Here is a 20,013-nt window from a genome sequence, read left to right on the forward strand (position 1 = left end):
CACTTAATCCTACCCTTATGAAATACTACATATTATTTCTGCGCTATTCTTGTTACCACACATCAGAAGGGAACATAAGTAAAATCAAGAAGCCTTCAAAAAAGAAAAAGAAAAAAAAGAAGTGGTCAAGGGGGCGGGGGGAACCCCACTCATAAAAAGTTTAATAGTAGTTTTAGACCAAATGAAAGACAATTCTAATTTATATTAAACTAATAAACTTAATGAATATCACACCAAGAGAGTTTACAGTCCAAACCTATAGATCCAAGAATAGTTTAAAACAAGTTGTGGCTAACACAGGCAAAATAAGGCTCTGAAGGAAAGCCCAGGAACTGGGTGCTCTCCCTACTGAGGATGAAACCGTACCTTCTCAAAAAGCACTCAGCACTGCCCAGCCAGAGAGAGACCACCAGATTAATCAGACGACCAAACCACAACTCTTTTTTTTTTTTTTAAGATTTTATTTATTTATTTGACAGAGAGAGATCACAAGTAGGCAGAGAGGCAGGCAGAGAGAGAGAGGAGGAAGCAGGCTCCCTGCTGAGCAGAGAGCCCAATGCGGGGCTCGATCCCAGGACCCTGAGATCATGACCTGAGCTGAAGGCAGCGGCTTAACCCACTGAGCCACTCAGGCGCCCCCAAACCACAACTCTTATATTTAAATCAAATGTCCCAAACAACATTTTAGGGCTGAGAAATCACTCTGTTATGCAGACACCTGTTTTTGTCCAGTACCTGTTACTACAGGACCCCTGGACCTCCGAGCCCATAGGCTATCTTCTGGGTATAGTTTTAACACGCATGAGCCGATTTCCCATAAAAGCAAGCAAAACATTCCCCAGAATCCTTTACCTGTTTGCGTGTTTTCACAGAGACTTATCTTCCCAAGACCAAGGTCAGAAGGAACATTTACTCAACTAAAAGTAGCCTGAAGGCACTTCTTGTTTATCTCCTGCTCCCAAAGCAGCACAGAGAAGGCCTTGCTCAAGGCCCCACTCAAGACCACTGTTGGGCCGCAGAGATGGGCGCCAGGGCACTTACAGTGGGGGACACCCACCATTCTGCTTCCTAGCTACCCCATGCTGTCACGTGCTGACGCAGGAACAGCGATCTCATTTTTGAACCAGAGCCCTTGGAAACTTGAACATGACGTGGCTCAGCTCATCGGGGCCACTTAACTGCCATTTAACTTAGGTAAAACCTATACTGCAGATCAAGCACTGGACTGAGACAAAAGCACCAACTTCTTGCATCTGTTTTAAGCAGGGCACTGCACACTTACCTTTGGCACTCAGTTGTAAGAGATGACTGGCAAATGCAGAATGCCTTGAAAAGTGAAATTGCCAGCTGGTGACACACTTGAAGTTACAAAGCTGCAGGGATTCTCCAAATTCTTGAAAAAAAACCCCAAATCTCAGCAGAGAATTATGATCTGGGCAATCACTCGTATAAAAGGAACATAGGGAATCTGAAAGGAAACAAGAAAAAAAAACATTTATTAGGAATGCCTGCTTGCAAGAAACTGCATGATTATTTATTTGCCTGAAACCAGTATTTTTTTTAAAACTTTTTTTTTTAGATTTTATTTATTTGACAGACAGAGATCATAAGTAGGTGGAGACGGACAGAGAGAGAGAGAGGGGGAAGCAGGCTTCCCACTGAGCAGGGAGCACCACTCGGAACTTGATCCCAGGACCCTGAGATCATGACCTGAGCCGTAAGGCAGAGGCTTTAACCCACTGAGCCACCCAGGTGCCTCATGAAACCGGTATTTTTCATACACCCCAGAAACAGGATGCTTTGCACCTATTGACCTCTACCCAAACAAAAGTATGCTCCTCCTCTCCCTTCGGCTCCCTGCTATCAGCTCTGAGGCTCTGTGGAGGGAAGAGATGGGGAAGGCCGGGACAGGTGGCTGCCAACAAGGTACCTATGTTCCCAAGATTCTTCCAGCCCTCCTCCCCGAGACAGCTCCTCCCCACACCCTTTAACCTGCCAAAAACAAAAGAAAGGTGTGCCAAGTGGAAAGGAAGCAAGTCTGAGAGCTTAATTAAAGCAGAAGGGTTGCAGAGAGCATGGATATTTAAATTTAGAGACTCGTTCCTCTTTTGGAGGTTTCCTGCCCCGGCCATTTACTGAGAGGTGGGAGGCCCCCCTACTGGACCCATAGCCTTGTGCTAAAAACATCTGTGTAGGAAATCTGAGAATAGTATCCTGAAACTACAAGGAAGCTGAGACAGGAGAAGCCTGACAGAGGTGACCGGTAGCCTCTCCCTCCTGCTCCTGGACAGTCCACTGCTGCCTTATGTTCTCTGAACTTGGGTGGCTATTTTCAGTCCTTGCTGGCATTGTTGAGAGGTCCCTGAAGCTCTGCGGACCTCCAAGAGAGTTCAGTGACATTTTTAATTACATTTCAAACCTAGAGGGGCTCTGTCCTGACAGTTCACTCAGAGAAGATCTATTAATTCATCCCTGGCATGATTGTGACCCAAAACGTTAAATACCCCATAGAAAAATCAAATTCTATTTTAGTCAAATAGAAAAAGATAAGTCAAGTAGGACTTTCATAAAAATGTTATACAGCAAGTTCATAAATTTTGATTAAAAAATTAATTCCTCTTTGTGCACTCTAGCATTATTTTAAAGGCTGCATGATTTTTTTCAAGATTTATTTACTTGAGAGAGAGAAAGAGAAAGAGAGCAGGGGAAGGAGGAGGGGCAGAGGGAGAGACAGTCTCAAGCAGACTCCACACTGAGTGTGGAACCCAACGTAGGGCTTGATCTCTCAACCCTGAGATGCAGATTCACGCAGAATCAGGAGTAGGACACTTAACCAACAGAACCACCCGGGAGCCCCCGAGGCTGCAGGACTTGGAAAAAAAAAACAAACAAACACACAATTTGACAGGGAAAAGGTGATGCTGGAACACGAGAGGAATACTAGATTGGGGCAAGACAGTAAATGTGGACCTGGACAATTACACCCTTCCCGCTGCTGAATGTTGACGATAAAATGACAGGGCTTCCAGAAATAGATTTGGAATCTGGACTCAGGTCCTAGCCAAGCGTTGTATTTCCTTTTACTGCGCTTACCGAAGAAAGCCGCCGACTAAACAGTCATGCCCACAAATGCCACCTCCGTATTAGTATTTTCAGAGGTATAAGCTGGATTTTTTAAATTTTAACTGAAAAGCGAATTTAGCTGGGTTGGATCCCCTAGGCCATGGTGAGGGGGCGGCTAGAAGAGCTGTCTGGGCATACAGCCCTCGCTCTGGACGCACCATGCTCTCACCAGTAAGATTTTTAAACTCTCATAATAACCTTCCACAATAGCTATCAACACCTTCTTTTTCACAAATTAACTTTCTCCGGGAAGTGAAGGGTTTTCCTTAACAGTCTTCAGGGAGGAATGCAGGCCTCCGAAATTCTAGACCCACCACAGCAATGGCCAGCCCTGTGCCCCAGCTGACGTCTTCACCAGTCCACAGCTGAGGAACTACGGGCGGGATCTGGAAGCCCAGTCCTCTGATACTCAGTGTCATGGGTAAGGTGGAAAAGCCAGGTGGAACAGAGCAGAATTTGAACACATGGAGGAGCTCCGATCAAAGCGGCACCATTTCAAGTTCCTTCCAAGGTGCCCGTGGCTATCTGGGATTCAAGCTGCAGCATTTCCTTGGAGAAAAGCATTTCATTGACAAGCCATCAATGAAATGGACGTATACCTCAAATGGAAATAAACAGAGGGGTCAAACCTCTGTTATCCTGGGTTTCAGGGTAGCCTGCCCATAGCCCATGTCTAATGGGTCGGGTTATTAGCATGTTCAAACCTCTGTTAAGGAAAAACACTTCAAATCAGATCTTAAGTACAAAGATCCAACCCCATCAGGAAAGCAGACACTCTTGTGCGAAAACCACCCCCGACTCCAAACACTACCAGGCACAGGGTCAGCTGGGGCGCAGAAGGCTCTCACCTGAGAACCCACTCAAGGCCCGTCTACACAGCACACTTCAGGCAGATGGGACTGTATGCAATGGGTCTATGTTTTCCTTTGAAAATATTTCTCCCCTAGCTCCCTGTACATCTCACTTTAGAAACACAAGAGGAAGAGGCATGATCAGAAAGGAATTAACCCTAATACCAAATATATCTCCCTCTCTGCATTATTTTGGACCCCTAATAACAAAAAATTTCATCTCTGTGAAATCCACAAGATTATCCGAATTCTCTGTAACACTGACGTTTTCTTTTTTTTCCAACTGTGTTTTGAAAAACCCAAGCCACAACGTGGGGCTTTTCCCTGGTCTTTAGTGTGTATGGGGCGGGGGGGAGCAGGGGGGGCGGGCAGCACTTGCTTCCACTGTGAGGGCTTGCGTGTCTCAGGGCCTCGATGTGCGTGCCTTGGAGCACTGCCGGTCCTGGGGCCACAGGCTGACCCCGAGATGCCCCTGTTGACTAGCCTAGCCTCACTTAAACTTCCAGTGCCTGGGGCAGCAGGAGACTCGTCTTGGTCCCAGGCAGTTTCCTTCACACCTGTAAGGAGGTCCAGCGTGATGTCCGTCATGAACGCACTTCACGCCGGAGAGTCACTAAGGGTTAGTAGGAGGGCATGTGCATGCCCCCTTCTGCTGATGGCCATGTGCTGGACTCGACGGCTTGGTGGCCAACGTTCCCGGCTCTTCCAGAGCCTCAGCCTGAGCGCCCAGGGGATAGATACCACTTTACCTCCTTGAGTCACAGAAACGGAGCCACATCACGGGCAGGGAGGAGCAGGGTTTGTCCTGGTCCCAGTGAGACCTGGCACTGGTATTCTGCCCTCCTGAGGATCCTGCGAGACAAACCCTATCACTGAGCTCAGGAGCTAAAGCAGCAGATATGGCCCAACCGGAACCTGAACCTCCCCTGGTGTGATTTCAAAGCCCAGCCTCACTCTTTCTTCTCAAAAAAGATCACCATTGACATGTCAAGCCTGGACACTCAGGCGAGGTCTGCCGGTGGCCTCCGTCGGGAGTTGTCTGCTACCCCGGGAGGCCGGCTTCAGCCTCTCCAGTGCAACGGCAAAGGGGCCAGCCCGCGAAGGGACACACCGCTTTGTTTTCAAAGGAAGGGTCCCTATTAGATGTTAACGCAGCAAACCCAGAATTGCTGAAAACCACGATCTGACTGGGTGGAGTACAACACAAAACCTACACACTTGCAGGGCGTCTCAGGTGGGCATCACAATTCAATCTTACATATGCCACACACACCCAGAGAACCCCCCAGACCCCTAATCTATAGACCGCACAGAAGGCAATTATCTTTCTTCTTTCCTGTGGGTGGGAATCACGTGACTATCCTAGGCCTCTGGGCTCATGAATGCCACAGCCTCCTCTCATCCTTACTGTCCCTCCTCACTCTCCCCAAGCGAGACCCCTCTTCAGAGCACGTGGGCCCCACGGTGGTCTAAGGGACATTCAGCTCAGAACAAATATGGAAGGTCACCGCCTCGGGTCAGGCTGCCTTGCTGACTTCTGGCACTACAAACTATATTTCATTCCTACGAAACTACTTGGTGGAAAACTTTATTCCGGGGCAAAAGTGCTCATTTCAGACACGAACAAAGCTACACAAAAGTCTCCCTGAATTGCTTGGGCTAAAACTCAAGCCCGGTTTCCTCCCCCATCCCTGGTGGTTCCCGGTCAGGGCCCAGAGGGTACCGAAGGCCATAAGCTAGTTACCAAAATTTCAAACAGTCCCACGAAATTAGGATTTTTTACTCAACATAAAGCAGTCCTAAGCAGGATTAAGCAGTTTTCTGCACTAGGCTAGATTTGTATCGGCTCTAAATGATAAAGCTGGTTCTCAGTTGATTCTATCTGTTGATTAGAAGTTGGTTAATGAAAGTGCTTAAAAAAAAAGTATTAATTTCTAACTCTCTGAACAGCCTCCAAGAGGCATCACATGTGGCTAAGGCCCCACGTCTGGGGAGGAGCGTAAATGGTCAGATTTTCAACTCTGAGGTTTCTATGTTCTAAAATAACAGAGATTTCTGCCTTCTGGGACTGAAAAAAAGAGCAGAACTGCAGGCAGTGGGGTCAACCACATATAAAGAGGCCAGAGAAAGTGGCAAGTGACCACAGGACAGGAGAATCGGGGTTCCAGGCCCAGCTCAGCAAGCCCAAAGCCCTGTATGACTCTGCCTGTTTCCTCCACCGTGCCCGGGTGCCTCAGCCCTGATTCTGTGGCTTTGACAGGCAAATGGGTCTAAGAATCATCAAAAATTGATGATGCGGCACCCCCCCCCAAAAAATCAAAGCTTATCTAAAATACCACTACCAAAAAAGTCATAATGTAAATCTTAATATGAATTTAAATGTTACAGTCCGCTGCCGAAAAATTCTAACAGATAGGAATCTGACGAGCAACGCCATTTCCAATGGTTTATAAAGACTTTTTGTTTATACATTTGATGGCAGCCTCTTCAATACAACAATATTCCATCCTGCAAAAGGTCTGATAAGGTGTCACTCTTAAGAGCCTCCCTGCTAGTCCAAATAAGTTTTCAGAATCCACATAAAAAGCCTTACTACACCTCTCAGTGTGGTAACTAGACGATCTAAAGACATAAACAGGCATACCTTGGACATACTGTGGCTACAGGTCCAGACCACTGCAACAAAGTCACTATTGCAAAAAACAAGTCAAAAGGTTTTTTTTTAGCTTTCCGGTACATTTAAAGTTACGTTTATATTAGAATGCAGCCAATTATGTGTGCACTAACATTAGGTCTAAAAAAACCAAAACAGCGCACTTGTCTTAATCAAAAAATACTTTTTTGCTAAAAAATGCTACCAGCTGTCATCTGAGCCCTTGGGGAGTCATCACTAATCACAGATCACCATAACAAATTAATAATAATGCAAAGGTTGGAAATACTGCAACCCTTACCCAAACGTGACATAAAGAAATGAAGCAAGCAAATACCCTTGGAAAAATGGCACCAACAGGTTTGCACAGCCCAGGGAGGCCACAAACCTTCAATCTGTGAAAGACGTGGCATGAGCAGAGATCTACAGCATCGGTACAGCTGTAACATTTTTAGAAGACTCACAAGTGTTCTTTATGACACAGGGTTTAGTTGCTGCAGGTAGTTACAAAACCAATAAAAAGCACACTCACAAAAATAAACTTTAAGCACTAAAATGCACTTCTGAATAAAACTTGTGCGAACCCCCTCTTCGTTTTAAAAAGACAGCAGGACAGGAAGGCAGGCAGGCAGGCAGGCAGGCATACAGGCTCTGAAATCTCCTCTGAGATAATTCAGGGGCACCAGGTGGTCCAAAAGATTTAACTTTAATGTGTGTAAGAATTATTTTGATTATTTTGCTGAAGTTCATGTCCCTTACCTTTTGGGGGACAAAGGACTGGAAGCATGGGGGAAATGCCGAGAAAGGCCAAAGCCAACAAATGGATCGGGGGGAGCAGATCCTCCTTTGCTCCCGCCCCTTCTCTCTCTCCCTCTCACAACTGTACACACTCACACACACTTCCTCACATTTTTAAAAAAATAGAATCTTCAGAAGCAGGCAAGGCCAAGCACAGGCTGTTGGTAGGGTGGAAACTGGGGTGAGGAGTTATGACTTTACTTTTTAACTTTCTTTTCCGTAACATTTTTACAACTCTGTGTTACTCTGGTGATTAGGATGTTAAGCTATTAGATAAAACCCCATCATCTTCCCCATTTCTTTTCACTGCCGGTCTTCTGGAGAGAAGACCCACCTGGTTGCCCTGGGGCACCTGGGGCACGTGCTCTCTCCCTGCCTTCTCATCCACCCCCAACCCAGCCCCGTACAAGCCCTTACCATCAGGGCCTCCTCTCCATTCCTGGTCTGCCATTTCAGATCTCCTCTGCTAAAATGGCTGCTCACCATCTTGAGCTGCAAAGCTCTCTCCCCCGCCTTCAGCTCATCTTTGGGAACTCCCTGCCAACTCTCTCGGCTCCCTCCCCGGTCTTGCCCCCAGTGCGCAGGGGAGGAGTGAAATCCTACCCTCTTGCAAGAGGCTGTTCAAGGCCCCTCCTCTGGGAAGAATTCCCAGATGTCTCCAGAGGCAGTTAAACACTCTCCCTCTGGGTTTAAATTTTGTCCCCCAATATTCATATGCTGAAGTCCTAACCCCCAGTACCTCAGAACGTAACAGTATTTGGAAACGGGATCTTTAATGAGGTCACTAGGTTAAATGGAGACTGAGGCTCATCCAATATAACTGATGTCCTTCTGAGAATAGGAAGAGCCACTAGGGATGTGCAAGCACAGAGGGATGGCTGTGCAAGGAGGCAGCAAGATGGCGGCCATCCACAAGACAAGAAAAGAACCTCAGGAGAAACCAAACCTGCCAACGCCTTGATCTTGGACTTCTAGCCTCCAGGATTATGAGAAAATAAAAGTTTTGCTATTTAAGCCACCCAGTCCTTGGTATTTTTGTCATGGAAGCCTTGGCAAACCAATATATCATCTCCTTCACCAGACTGTTACCCCACAAATTCTCACTACATACAACACATACAACAAGAACCTGAAAAATACGCCCTAAATGAATGCAGGAATGAATGAATAGAAGGAACCAGTCAGTACCAAATCCACCAGAAAAATCACAGATCATCTCCCTGCCTCCTTCCTCCTGAGCACAAAAGGAACGGATTCTCTAGTTTTCCTACTTTCTTTAAAACCCAGTTTAAATACTGCCACCTCTGGGAACACACTTCCAAGTCTTGCCTTCCCTCCTATTGTGGCATTCACCATACTGTACCACAGCCACTGTTCTTTGCATCTTAATGTAGGTATTTAACCATCTATAAAAATAACCAGGATATATGTCCCCACCTACCTTAACACTTAAACCTCAACATTTATGGATCTAAGCCAATCCACGAGGCCCTAACCCCAACTAGGGGACTTGAAAGCAAATCCCACAGAAAAATTACTTTATTTGTACAGACTTCAGTATATACCACCCACAGATAAGTACAACTCCATTGTAACACCGAAAATAATCATGTATTCCTTAATATAAACCTCATAGTGTTCCCACTCCCCAAATTTTCTCGTAAATGTCTTCTTATAGCTGATTTATTTGAATCAGGATCCAAATAATGTCTATAAATTACAATGTCTTGCATGTCTTTTAAGTCACTTTAAATCTATTTTATTGGAAGGATGATTTGTTGAAGAAACAGAGTCATTTGTCCTGCAGAATCCCCAGCATTCTGGATGCTGTAAATTTCATCTCCCTGATGCTGTTTTACATCATCCTCCACCCTGGCACTTCCAGAGAATGGGCAGTGAGCAAGGGTTCATCCGATAGAAGACCTTCTCAAGCGCAGGGTCCCAGCGCTGACCCCATACTTGGCACCCAGAGAGCAACCCAGTTAATCAATGAGTCAGCAAATGACAAAACAGACCGGAGGTGGTGATGTTATCGGTGCACTTCTCTGCTTCCGTCCTTTCCGCTGGGCCCATGCTCAAGCGTGATCCTCCTTGGGATCAAGGGCATGCTGTCACTTCTGGGCCCTTCAGAGAGAAAAGGTCCCGCTCTCCTTCTTCAACTGGGAATAGGTATGTAATACCTAAGACTCAAAGTTTTAAAATAGTCCAAGCACTGAATGATGTTCTTCTGGTTTTTAAGAAAATGGTTTAAAAAAAAAAAAACCACTGGTGGGGCAGATGAGCATAAGGTGGCATGGTTTCACTGATGGGACATTCTTACATAACCCCAGAAAGGCAGCATTCACACCCCCAAACTACCCCACTGAGAATGCTTTCCCCTCTATTCCTCTAAAACAAGAGTCCTTTTTTCTTCCTACAAGGAACATTTTAATTGTTTTATATAAATCTAAGCCCAGAATTAACCAAATCAGAAACCTCAAATCCTTTCTTTCCCCTACCCTTCAAGTTCAACACCTTGGTGTTGTTTTAGCGCCACACATTAATTTTAGAGAGAACACTAGATCTGCCGAGTCTGCAGCGGACACGCACGGGCATCACAGGATGGAAACATCCGGAGAGAGCTGCTCACGTCAGGGCCTGGGTTCTAATTAACTCAGGACTAAATCACCGTAACCTCAAGTGAGTGAACCACACATACTGATGCAGATTTTAGTACTCTAGGGATCTGGGGCTTACTCAGACCCCATCTTTGTTCTGGATCACTTCAGTGGCCTTCTAAGACACCAAAACAGGACTCTCAATGTGAGGGTCGGGGACATGAGTTTTACAGCTATTAGATGAAGGTAGTAAGTTAAAAAAAGACTGGGAACAGTCCATGACCTTTGGCACCAGAGAAGACCATGGAAGCATACAGAACATTAAGTTCTAGAGAAAGATTTTGTGGGAAGGTGGTTGGTTTGAATTCTGTGTATCACTGGTAACCGAGAAGCCTCCCACAGAATGAATTTGCTTCTAAGAGACTGCTGGGGGCGGGGGGGAAATCTCACTGCACATTATCCTATGTTACTTATGATGGGTACTGAATAAACTTGATTTGTTTTCCCCACTTTTAAGTAGGGGTGATGCTCATATAGATACTATAGTATCCCCTAAATTACTCTCTAAAATTCCATAAAATATGTAATGAAAAGAAGTTGAGTAAGTTAAATGTTGCCATCCAAAAAAGGGGTTAAGGGGCACCTGGGGGGCTCAGTGGGTTAAAGCCTCTGCCTTGGGCTCAGGTCATGGTCCCAGGGTCCTGGGACCAAGCCCCTCATTGAGCCCCAGATTGAGCTCTGCTCAGCAGGGAGCCTGCTTCCTCCTCTCTCTCTGCCTGCCTCTCTTGCCTACTTGTGATCTCTGTCTGTCAAATAAATAAATAGAATCGTTTTTTTAAGGGGGTGGTTAAAAGTTATCAAGTTTAACTAAGAGAGAACAAATTTATGATTATTCCAAATGAACAGGAATTTTAATAATACTGTGTTCCGAAAGTACCCTTAAGCTACTTTTAAAAATTCCTAAAATGGTCAAAGTGTGTTTCAGCCACATTTTCCCCAAATGCCAGATGCTTTCACAATTCTGTGACTTTATGTCTACTCTTTATTCCCCCATACTGGGATAGATTTATCACTCCAGGTTCCCAAAGCCACTATCTGGCTAAATCCAACTCATTGTTCAGAAATGAACTCAAACAGTTCCCTGTCTGGGGACATTCTATAGGAATGGAAGATGTTCCTGTGGAAATTATTCTCGTATAATCATAAACTCCCCTACTAAAAGGCTATCTAGACAGGAAGAGCCTCCAGGAAAGGACCTCCACATGCTGAGGTCCATATGGCTTGGCCACATGGCAGGTGCTCAATAAAATGGTAATAACAGACATTTATCATCCAATAAACTTTCACTTCTTTAATTATATTTGTAAGATCTGTTGCAATTGTCCAATACCCTACAGCATTCAGTGCCATCTGGTCCAGAATCCTTTCCTCCCAAATTTCAATCCAAGAGACCCTGCATCCCTTATACAACTGTCCTAAAGCCAGCCCGCGAGTGTCAACAAGGAGACTCAAGTATAGATAATAACGTAACTATGCCAAAACCAAATGAAGGTTCTACTTATGAACCGTATTTCTGAATTCTACTGTTATCAATTCATTTTTCTTGAGTTTTTTATTTGTTAAATAAATTAGCAATGAACCAATGAGAGGGAATGAATCAAAGAATACTTTGAAATTCTAGAGCTCAAAAAAAATTTTTATATATATATATATATATATATATATATATGACTTCCTATGGCAGCTGCCCAATTAATGCCATCCATAAAGCCATTCAACTACTGTGAGTGCGCTGAAATCCAATTAAGTCATTTCTGTCTGAATCTCCCCAAAGAGCCTCCTGGTGAGCTCGAAGTGGAAATAATCACAAATGCCAGATTAGCTGTGTAAGCATTTCCAAAGCTGAAACCAGACAAGAGCATGAAAATCTACATGCCCAGCCTTTTAACTGGACACAAAGGAAAAAAACATTTCAATGACCACCTGGCAGAAAGTCAAACCCATTTCCTTGTTCTGCCAGGTTTTCTCAGATAATCCTCAGCAAGTGTAAGTGGCAAAAAAAAAAAAGCAGCTTTGATCCCTTCATTTATACACATTATGAAATGATAAACTTCCACCCCACAGTGCAGTCTTACTCACAGAAGAAACGAATCAGGAAGAGATTTCAAACTTTCTCTGAATTCACCATTTTACTCAACAAACCCTTTATGTAGTTTGTCTTGAAATCAGTAACCTCTAAAATTCACAATTGCCTCTCGGCATGGAATTCATCCCATAAAAACATGCAAGCATAGCCAAAACCTTTGAGAGGCTGCAGGAAAAAACGGACCCAGCTCACGAGTTCAATTTCTATTTCACCTTACAACCTGTCAGATTTCCAACTCGGCAAAATAGAGAGTATCTTCAGCTATGCACAACAGCCAAACTCTTGAGTGTTCTAACCATGCATTCAAGAAATGGAAAGGACTCCGGCTTGCCTCTTCATTCCAAACAGACTCTCCCACCCCCTTCCCTGCCCCAGACCTACTGATTTAGGGTATCTGCAGTCTATAAAAAGCTCCTAGGTGCTTGAAATACCAGCCCCAGTTAAGAACCAGTACAACAGAGAAAAGACTAGAAGATGAAAAGGGCCGATTCAAGAAGCCCTATTCTCTCAACCCTAAATATTCAAATACAAGGGTTGTCTGAAAGAAGATGAATCCAGGTAATGAAACTGACCATGCCACTGCATATAACGTAGAGGACGCGAGGACATTGCTTTCAACTGGATGCAAATCCCTGTTCTGTGTCTTACTTACAGGATATTGGGGTTGCTACTTCGCCCCAAAATCTAGGTTTCCTTGAAGGCAGTTTCAGTCACCTCACCAGTGGAACAAAAGTCATACTTATTCAGTGAAAATGTGTTGCACATCTGCTGTGTTCAAACACTGTACAGATATAAGGCACAACACAGCTGTCGTCCTTCCTAAGGAACTCGGGCTGGTCAGGGACCAAAGTCAAATAGGAGATGACACAGCAGGGCTTCTTTATTTCATTTGCTACAAGAAAACTCACCTATCAGAAAAAAAAAAAAAAAAAGAGCTGAACTGTGCAAGATAACTTCTAAAATAGATGTGTGCTCTCCAAAATACCTAATATCTGCTTTAAAAAATAAAAGTCTAAGGAGACAAACTGTGTGTGTGTGTTGTGTGTGTGTATATATATATATATATATATATATATATATAGTGTGTGTAAACATAACAGCTTTAGTTAAAAAATAATTTATGATGCAACACAAAGTGGGACTAATATTGCTTTCCTGAGACCAATCTTCCAATAGTTGGAGAAACGGTGATGTCGGGATCTCTTCTCCAAGCAAAACCTTCCTTGCTGGAACACTGCCAAAATTCCCTGAAACGCATCATCCCAACGCTGTTCCAGCTTCTAGACAGACTTCAAGTTAATTCATCCAACAAGTATGTTCTGAACCAGTACCGTGCCGGGCGCTGAACACACAGCATACATGACAGACATGCTTCGCCCCCACAAGGCAGACACAAGAGACAACTTTTTGTTGTCTCTTGGAACTCTTCCAACTCTTTGGAAGAGCCAAAATGGGGACCCAGGATGCTACGGGTCGTTATCAATCACCCCTGTAAGTGGTGCAGGTACTCAGATGAGGACGGCACCACAGGAAACGAACTTCTGGAGCTAGTTCACAGTGAGGATGCCTGGCCCCGCCCTGCTCCTCAGGCAGCATCACACCTGTACGGTGGGGGCTGGCCTCTCACTACACATGGGGAAGGTGTTTTCGGAGTGGCACGTGATCCTCACACGTCCCCCTGTGGCACATCACCACGCCAGTGTCAGTCCCCTGTCCCAGCTCCATGAGAGTTCTGGACTCTGCTACAGTTATGGACGACCCCGGTCTCTCCATCTATTTACCACGGACACACAGGTTAACATCCACGCTGAGGCACAGGTTACAGCGAAGAACAGTACGTGTCTGAGACCTGGACTCGGGGAAGATCAAGCGAGCAGTCCCTGTCCTGTGGCTGTGGCCGTGCGTCCTAATCCACATAATAGTTCAATACGCAGAGATGGGCCTGTGGCCCAATTTGGTGAAGGAGCTTTGGCTTTGAGATGAAATGCCAGCCCCGCCCCTGCTTGGCTCTGTCTTCCGGCCAGATGGTTTACTCTGTCCAAAGCTTAAGTTTTCGCCTATAAAACAGAGGATGAAGAGAAAAGGATTGCCTTACAAATGTGCTGTATACAGCAAGAAGCACAAGAAGCACCCAGCAAATTCCAGGTACAGGGTGGGACACTCAGAGAAAACACTGCTTTGCTCCCCCTGTGACACACTGAAACACCACTCCTCTCCTGGCAGCCAGCCCCCACACCCCCAACCTTTGAATGGGGCCAGCCAGAGAACACCAAGAATGATGCCCCCCTCCCCTAGCTGTTATCAGAAGAGATAAGCTTAGCCACCTGGGAGATCAGAGGACAATGAGTGGAGGTGAGAAATGTCCTTTCTCCTCTGGCCCTGGCACTCCCTATCATTCCTTTGTGCCGTGAGCCACTCCCCTCACTCCCCAGAGTTCTGACTCACTCACCTACTCTGTCTCTCTGTCCCTCGGATTTTCTCCTTTTCTGTCTGTCGATACTATACACCCTTTTTTGTGTGTGGAAAGTGACTATGACTGTGAAAAAACACTGGCTGTTCCCCAACCTCATACAGACCGCAAAAGATAATCTGGGGGTAAGCTCAGGAAGTCAAGGGCACTTGGTCAGTGGACAGGATTGGGGGAGCAGAGCACAGGGAGGGCAGATGACCACAGACAAATTGCCAAGAAGCAACAGCCCAGAAGGCTCCTAAAGAGTGACCATGGTCAAGAGGGGAGGGCCCAAGGTGAGCAGGTGCGTCTGTGCTAGAGATCTAAGTGGGTCCAACTTCATCCAGACTCCCTGCTGACATCCAGTCAAAAGGCATCAAGGAGGGGAGGTGCCGACAGGCTTTCATCTCCATTCTGTAATCTGTTTAAAGACCACTTTCCTGATTCTGCTCTTCTTGCCATTTAGAAAATCAGAACATTCGCCATCTCCAGCCTTCTGGTACGTCTTCCCTTCAAGGCCACAGAGAGTATCAATAGGGGTTCCACGGACTTCATCTGAACCTCAGTGTGTGAGTGCAAAGCAGTCAGGGGCTCTTCTCCTTCCTTTTCTCCTTTTCAGCTTTCATTCCTTCTCGAGACCTGTTCTGTCCACTCCATTTTGAGGATTATTCTTTTGGACAAAGAACAGCAACAAAAATGTACATGGATGGGCGCCTGAGTGGCTCAGTGGATTAAGCCGCTTTCTTCGGCTCAGGTCATGATCCCAGGGTCCTGGGATTGAGTCCCGCATCGGGCTCTCTGCTCAGCGGGGAGCCTGCTTCCCCCCCACTCTGTCTGCCTCTCTGCTTGTGATCTCTCTCTCCGTCAAATAAATACATAAAATCTTTAAAAAAAAAAATGTACATGGATGTTGATCCATCCTGCTCCTGCTGCTGGTCACACAGGACAGCACACACCACGCCTGTGCTGAGTCCCTCTCTCAGACAAACCATGAGAGAAAGAACACCTTCTCAGTTTAGACCTTCGAACGTGAAGCTTGCCTCACCTCATCTGTGGTTCAGCGGGCCACACACCACTCGAACACGTATATCCCCCCCCTCTCTTATTTACTCCCAAATTATATCCTACCTTCCTTCAGCTTGCAAATCCAGGAATTGTGGGGCTCAGAGTTTCATGCACTAACAAGGGAAGGAAACAGACCAGTGAAGCCGCAAGCCTTTCCTCAGCATTTCCTGGGCGCCACAAACCAGGCTAAGCACTTTCCCTCCATTATCATCACATTGAGTCCTGACACCAGGAGGTTGCACAGTCCCTGTTCACAGAGGAGGAGTCAGGGGATGGGCACAGGTGCAGTGAGAATTTGGAAGCTATTCACTCGGGAGCCCTTGGCCTTGAGCTTATGCCCACTGCCGCTCATTCTGGAGACCAAGGACAGCCAGTGCACCTGAATGGAACAATTGCACTGAACTCTTCCAAAGGACTACGTGATAAGGGGGAAACCAGTTATGATCTCCACCAAACACGGATGGAGAGAAAGGTTTAACGACATCCCAGGAACACTGTGGTTCTTAATGACAGATTTCTCAAGGTCCAGAAGCTACACTTATCAAAGAAAACTCTTCAAGGAACTCTTACACACCCTCCCTTTCCTTAAAAGAAAAGAAATACATTGTCATTAACTATTTCGATCACATTTCCTACCATTCATGCTTAACCTGCCTCCCACATCCAAGAACATCCAAGAAGCTGGCGAGACTGCAGAGGGCTGGGCCAGGTAAGGACCACCAAAATGCCTTCCAGCAATGGATATTATTTTACCCACTTCTGGACACAAGAGAGGGAACCATCTGCCTTCTACCCCAGGCCAAAACAACTCTGTGATCTTTGGGCCTCTCCTGTCTCATTTATTTCTATACAAGCACAGTCCTTAGCTTTTTATAGACTTTCACAGAATGCTATTTCATTTTGTTTATTTAAGATAACAGAAAGTTTTCAGAGAACTCATCTGTTCCAGTTTGGCATGGCATATAATGGAACTAGGAAATAGGAACACAGAAACAGACTCAAGTGCTTCTGGGAATTTAGTATATGACAAAGGGTGCTTGTTCCAGTCACTGGGGAAAAGATGAGAATTCTCAATAAATAGTGATGGGAGACTTTGGTAGCCATCTGGAAGGAAGATGGAGCCACACTTCACATCCTACAACAGGATGAATTCCAAATGCAGCTAAGGCTTACCGTGAAAAAAAAAAAATAAAAGTATAGAAGGACATATGGAAGAAATTCTTTAGAGCCTTGAAGGGAAAACTTTTTCTTTAATCTCTGACTAAAAATCCAGAAACCACAAAAGATGTTTGAATTCATCTACATAAAAATAAAAACTTTTTTTTTTTTTACAAGGCAAAATATACCCCAGGCAAATCCAAAAGACAAATGAGAAGACAAGGGATATTTGCAATTTGTGACACAGACCAAGGTCTACTCTTCCTGATCTGGGAGAACTCCTTAAGATTGATAAGACCAGCAAATCAAGAAAAAAGAGGCAAAGGAAACGGGCAGGTAAATGTCTGCCTTTCAGATAAATGCTGGACTTGAATTAAAAAAACACATACTAGAGTCACACAAAGATACCACCTCTCTCACCTATCAGTCTGTCAGAGATCCACAAATGTGGTGACAGATAGTCCTGTGTCAGTGTGAACTTCCCATTGTGATCACTGTCCTGTGGTTATTGAAAATGTTACCATTTGGGGCACCTGAGTGCCTCAATCAGTGACTCGGGTCATGATCCCATGATCCTGGGATCAAGTTCTGTGTTGGGCTCCCTGCTCAGCAAGAAACCTGTTTCTCCCTCTCCCTGCCTGCTGCTCCCCCTCCTTGTGCTCGCACTCTCCCTCTCTCAAATAAATAAAATCTTTAAAAATAAATAAAGAAAATAAAATGCCGCCATTTGAGGAAGCTGGATGCAGGGTTTACAGAAGTTTTTTTGTAACCTTTTTGCAATTTTTGGTAAGCTAAATGGATTTCAAAATAAAAAATAAAAACACTTTTTTTTTTTTTAAATTTCAGTGTGACAAAACAGCCTACTGGTGAGGCTATGAGGAAGCAGGTAGGCTCGTCCACTGGTGACGAAAATGCAAAATTGCACAATTCTATGAAAAGCCATTGGGTAAGACGTATGAAAATAGAAACAGCCTAAATGGCCAACAGTAGGAAAAGAGTAAAATATATTACATCTACAGACAAAGTGCTTTTCCCTTATAAAACAGGAGGAATGGCTCTAGGTTCTAAATAGGCAAGAGTTCGAAAATAATTACGTCAGAAAAATAAGGTTTAAGGACATGTCAGGTTTTTTTCCCCACATGCATTTATCTATGGAGAAACTTACCTACCACTTGGGCTGCCGGGCTAAGCCGCCTCAAGTACATCCTGGCAGTTTATCCTCATTACGTTGCGATTCATGACCCATTTGAACTTAATTATCAGTAACCTTGGTGAGCTCACTACAGGCTTCTCCATCTAAATAACCCATAAAAATGTGTTTTTAATCCAAGCTACAGGGATCTCTGAGGAACCTCACCATTTGTCTCTGACGATCTGAAGATGAAAGCATTTCACCCTTCATTTCTTTTCTCTACAATCAGTCCCCAGGCTCTAAGGTTACTTCTCACGAAATCGAGAGATCATTTGCCCACCATAAATATTCACCAATTAAAAATGTACAAAATTTGATGGTTTTACTTACTTTTAAAAGCAACTAACAGAGAAATCTCTTTATAAGAAGAAAAAGGGGGGAGAAAAGAGGGAAACTGATGAGTTGGGTAACCTATTACTTGGGTATTTTCCAGAACATCCTGGACTTACAAGAAACCATGAACTTTACCTCTGGTGAGGCCATCTGGGCGCCTCGGTTAGGAAGAAGGCTTCCCTCCACACTAGATTTCAGCTGCCTTTTGCTTGTTTGTTTGTTTTTCTACTTATTACTCTTTCAAATAAAAATTTCTTTCAACAATAATACCAGATAGAAAATAAATCTCACAACAAGCTAACCCTAACGCCTACTCCTTTCACAGAACACTAAATCCTACAGATACTTCTGTTCAAAATCGTATCTTGTGGAGCTGGGAGTTAATTTAATATTCGCCCTGAAATAGATGGATCACACCCGTAAATTAACGAAAATGTAGTTATAATTTTGTTCTCTTCGGAAATGAACCGAATCAGATTAATGCAGCTAGTCATCCTGTAGCCAGACCTTCCTGACGATGATTAAACTCTTTAAAAATCTGCAGTTAGTGCCAGTAGCTTTGAGAAAAAAAAAAAAAGTTATGAAACCATAAACTAATGAGTCCACATCAAACCTCTCAAAGAGTTCTCAGTGTCAAATTTATGAACTGGTTTTGTTTTCTAGAAGCATCCTGCTTCCACAGAGAGGCAAAAGCTGACAGCACCCACAATCTAAGGTGCTTTGTTCTACCTGTGCTTACAAAACACCTGGCTTCTGCTCCCTCATTCCAACTATGGGAGAATCATACTGAATCTCGTCTCAGTTGGGAGTTGCTGCAAACCCAGGGACTTACTGACTGGGATTACACCCATCTCGCACGGGTCTGGCAGGAGCCCCCACAAGATGAGGACCATGTTATACTCCTCACCAACCCTCAAGTCCCTAAGCCCCTGTCCTCTGTGTGGTTTCCTGAAGCATGCATGGGATACTGGAACACCTTCCACTTGCTCCCACAGCCCGGTGGCTTGCTGCATTGGCACACCGACTTTTGTTCCTTCAAAGGACATGCAAACCGTCTTTTGCCCTTACACAAAACAACGTGGAATTGTGGTGCTGGTGGTCCTTTCATTCATGCTCTAGAACCCTGAGTACAACTCATCACTCAGAATAGCACAAATTCTTGTTTGATTTCTGTGCAGAGGGGGGAAAAAAAAAATCAACCCAAGCTTCAGAACGTTATCAATTATTTAAGGGCTTCCCTCAAAAACTAGCAGAAAGGCTGAAAAGGGGGTATTTTGCAAGGTTCTGAATTTAGCAAAGGAAGGCTTATAAATCAATGTCAACTTTTCTCTTGTGTGGGGGCAGGGGAAGATGCAGAAAGAAAAGGGTTGGTGGCACAGGATATGAGTCAAAGGCCTAGAAAGGGTAATAAATGTTTATCTCTTCGGGCCACAACGTTTCAACAAGAAGTTTTGATGACTCAATCTATTTCTGAAAGACCACCCTCCTAACAATCCGAGACTCTTCCACGCCCCGTGGCAGCATCGAAACCAACCACAAAGAAGCGTTAAAGTCCAAGACTTAAATGTTAATAAAATTTATCTTAGATAACCAACTCCTAAGAGGGCTGCCAAACTTGTAAACCGTCATCGCTAATGTCTTAACTGTT

The 20,013-nt window shown here is 44.7% G+C and overlaps 1 protein-coding gene across 3 annotated transcripts in view; it reads right to left on the reverse strand.

Annotated features, from left to right (window-relative positions):
• The window catches only part of NCK2 (NCK adaptor protein 2), a 147,896-nt gene that overhangs the window by 71,012 nt on the left and 56,871 nt on the right, over window positions 1-20,013 (reverse strand). For all 3 annotated transcript variants that reach the window (XM_045077614.1, XM_045077613.1, XM_004764365.3), the window contains exon 2: window positions 1,283-1,468. The gene's annotated coding sequence lies outside the window, so the exon portion shown is untranslated. The remainder of the gene's footprint in view (window positions 1-1,282; window positions 1,469-20,013) is intronic.

Source organism: Mustela putorius, unplaced genomic scaffold (genome assembly GCF_011764305.1).
Source record: "Mustela putorius furo isolate JIRA1106 unplaced genomic scaffold, ASM1176430v1.1 tig00000224_pilon_pilon_pilon, whole genome shotgun sequence".
Classification (NCBI taxonomy): Eukaryota; Metazoa; Chordata; class Mammalia; order Carnivora; family Mustelidae; genus Mustela; species Mustela putorius.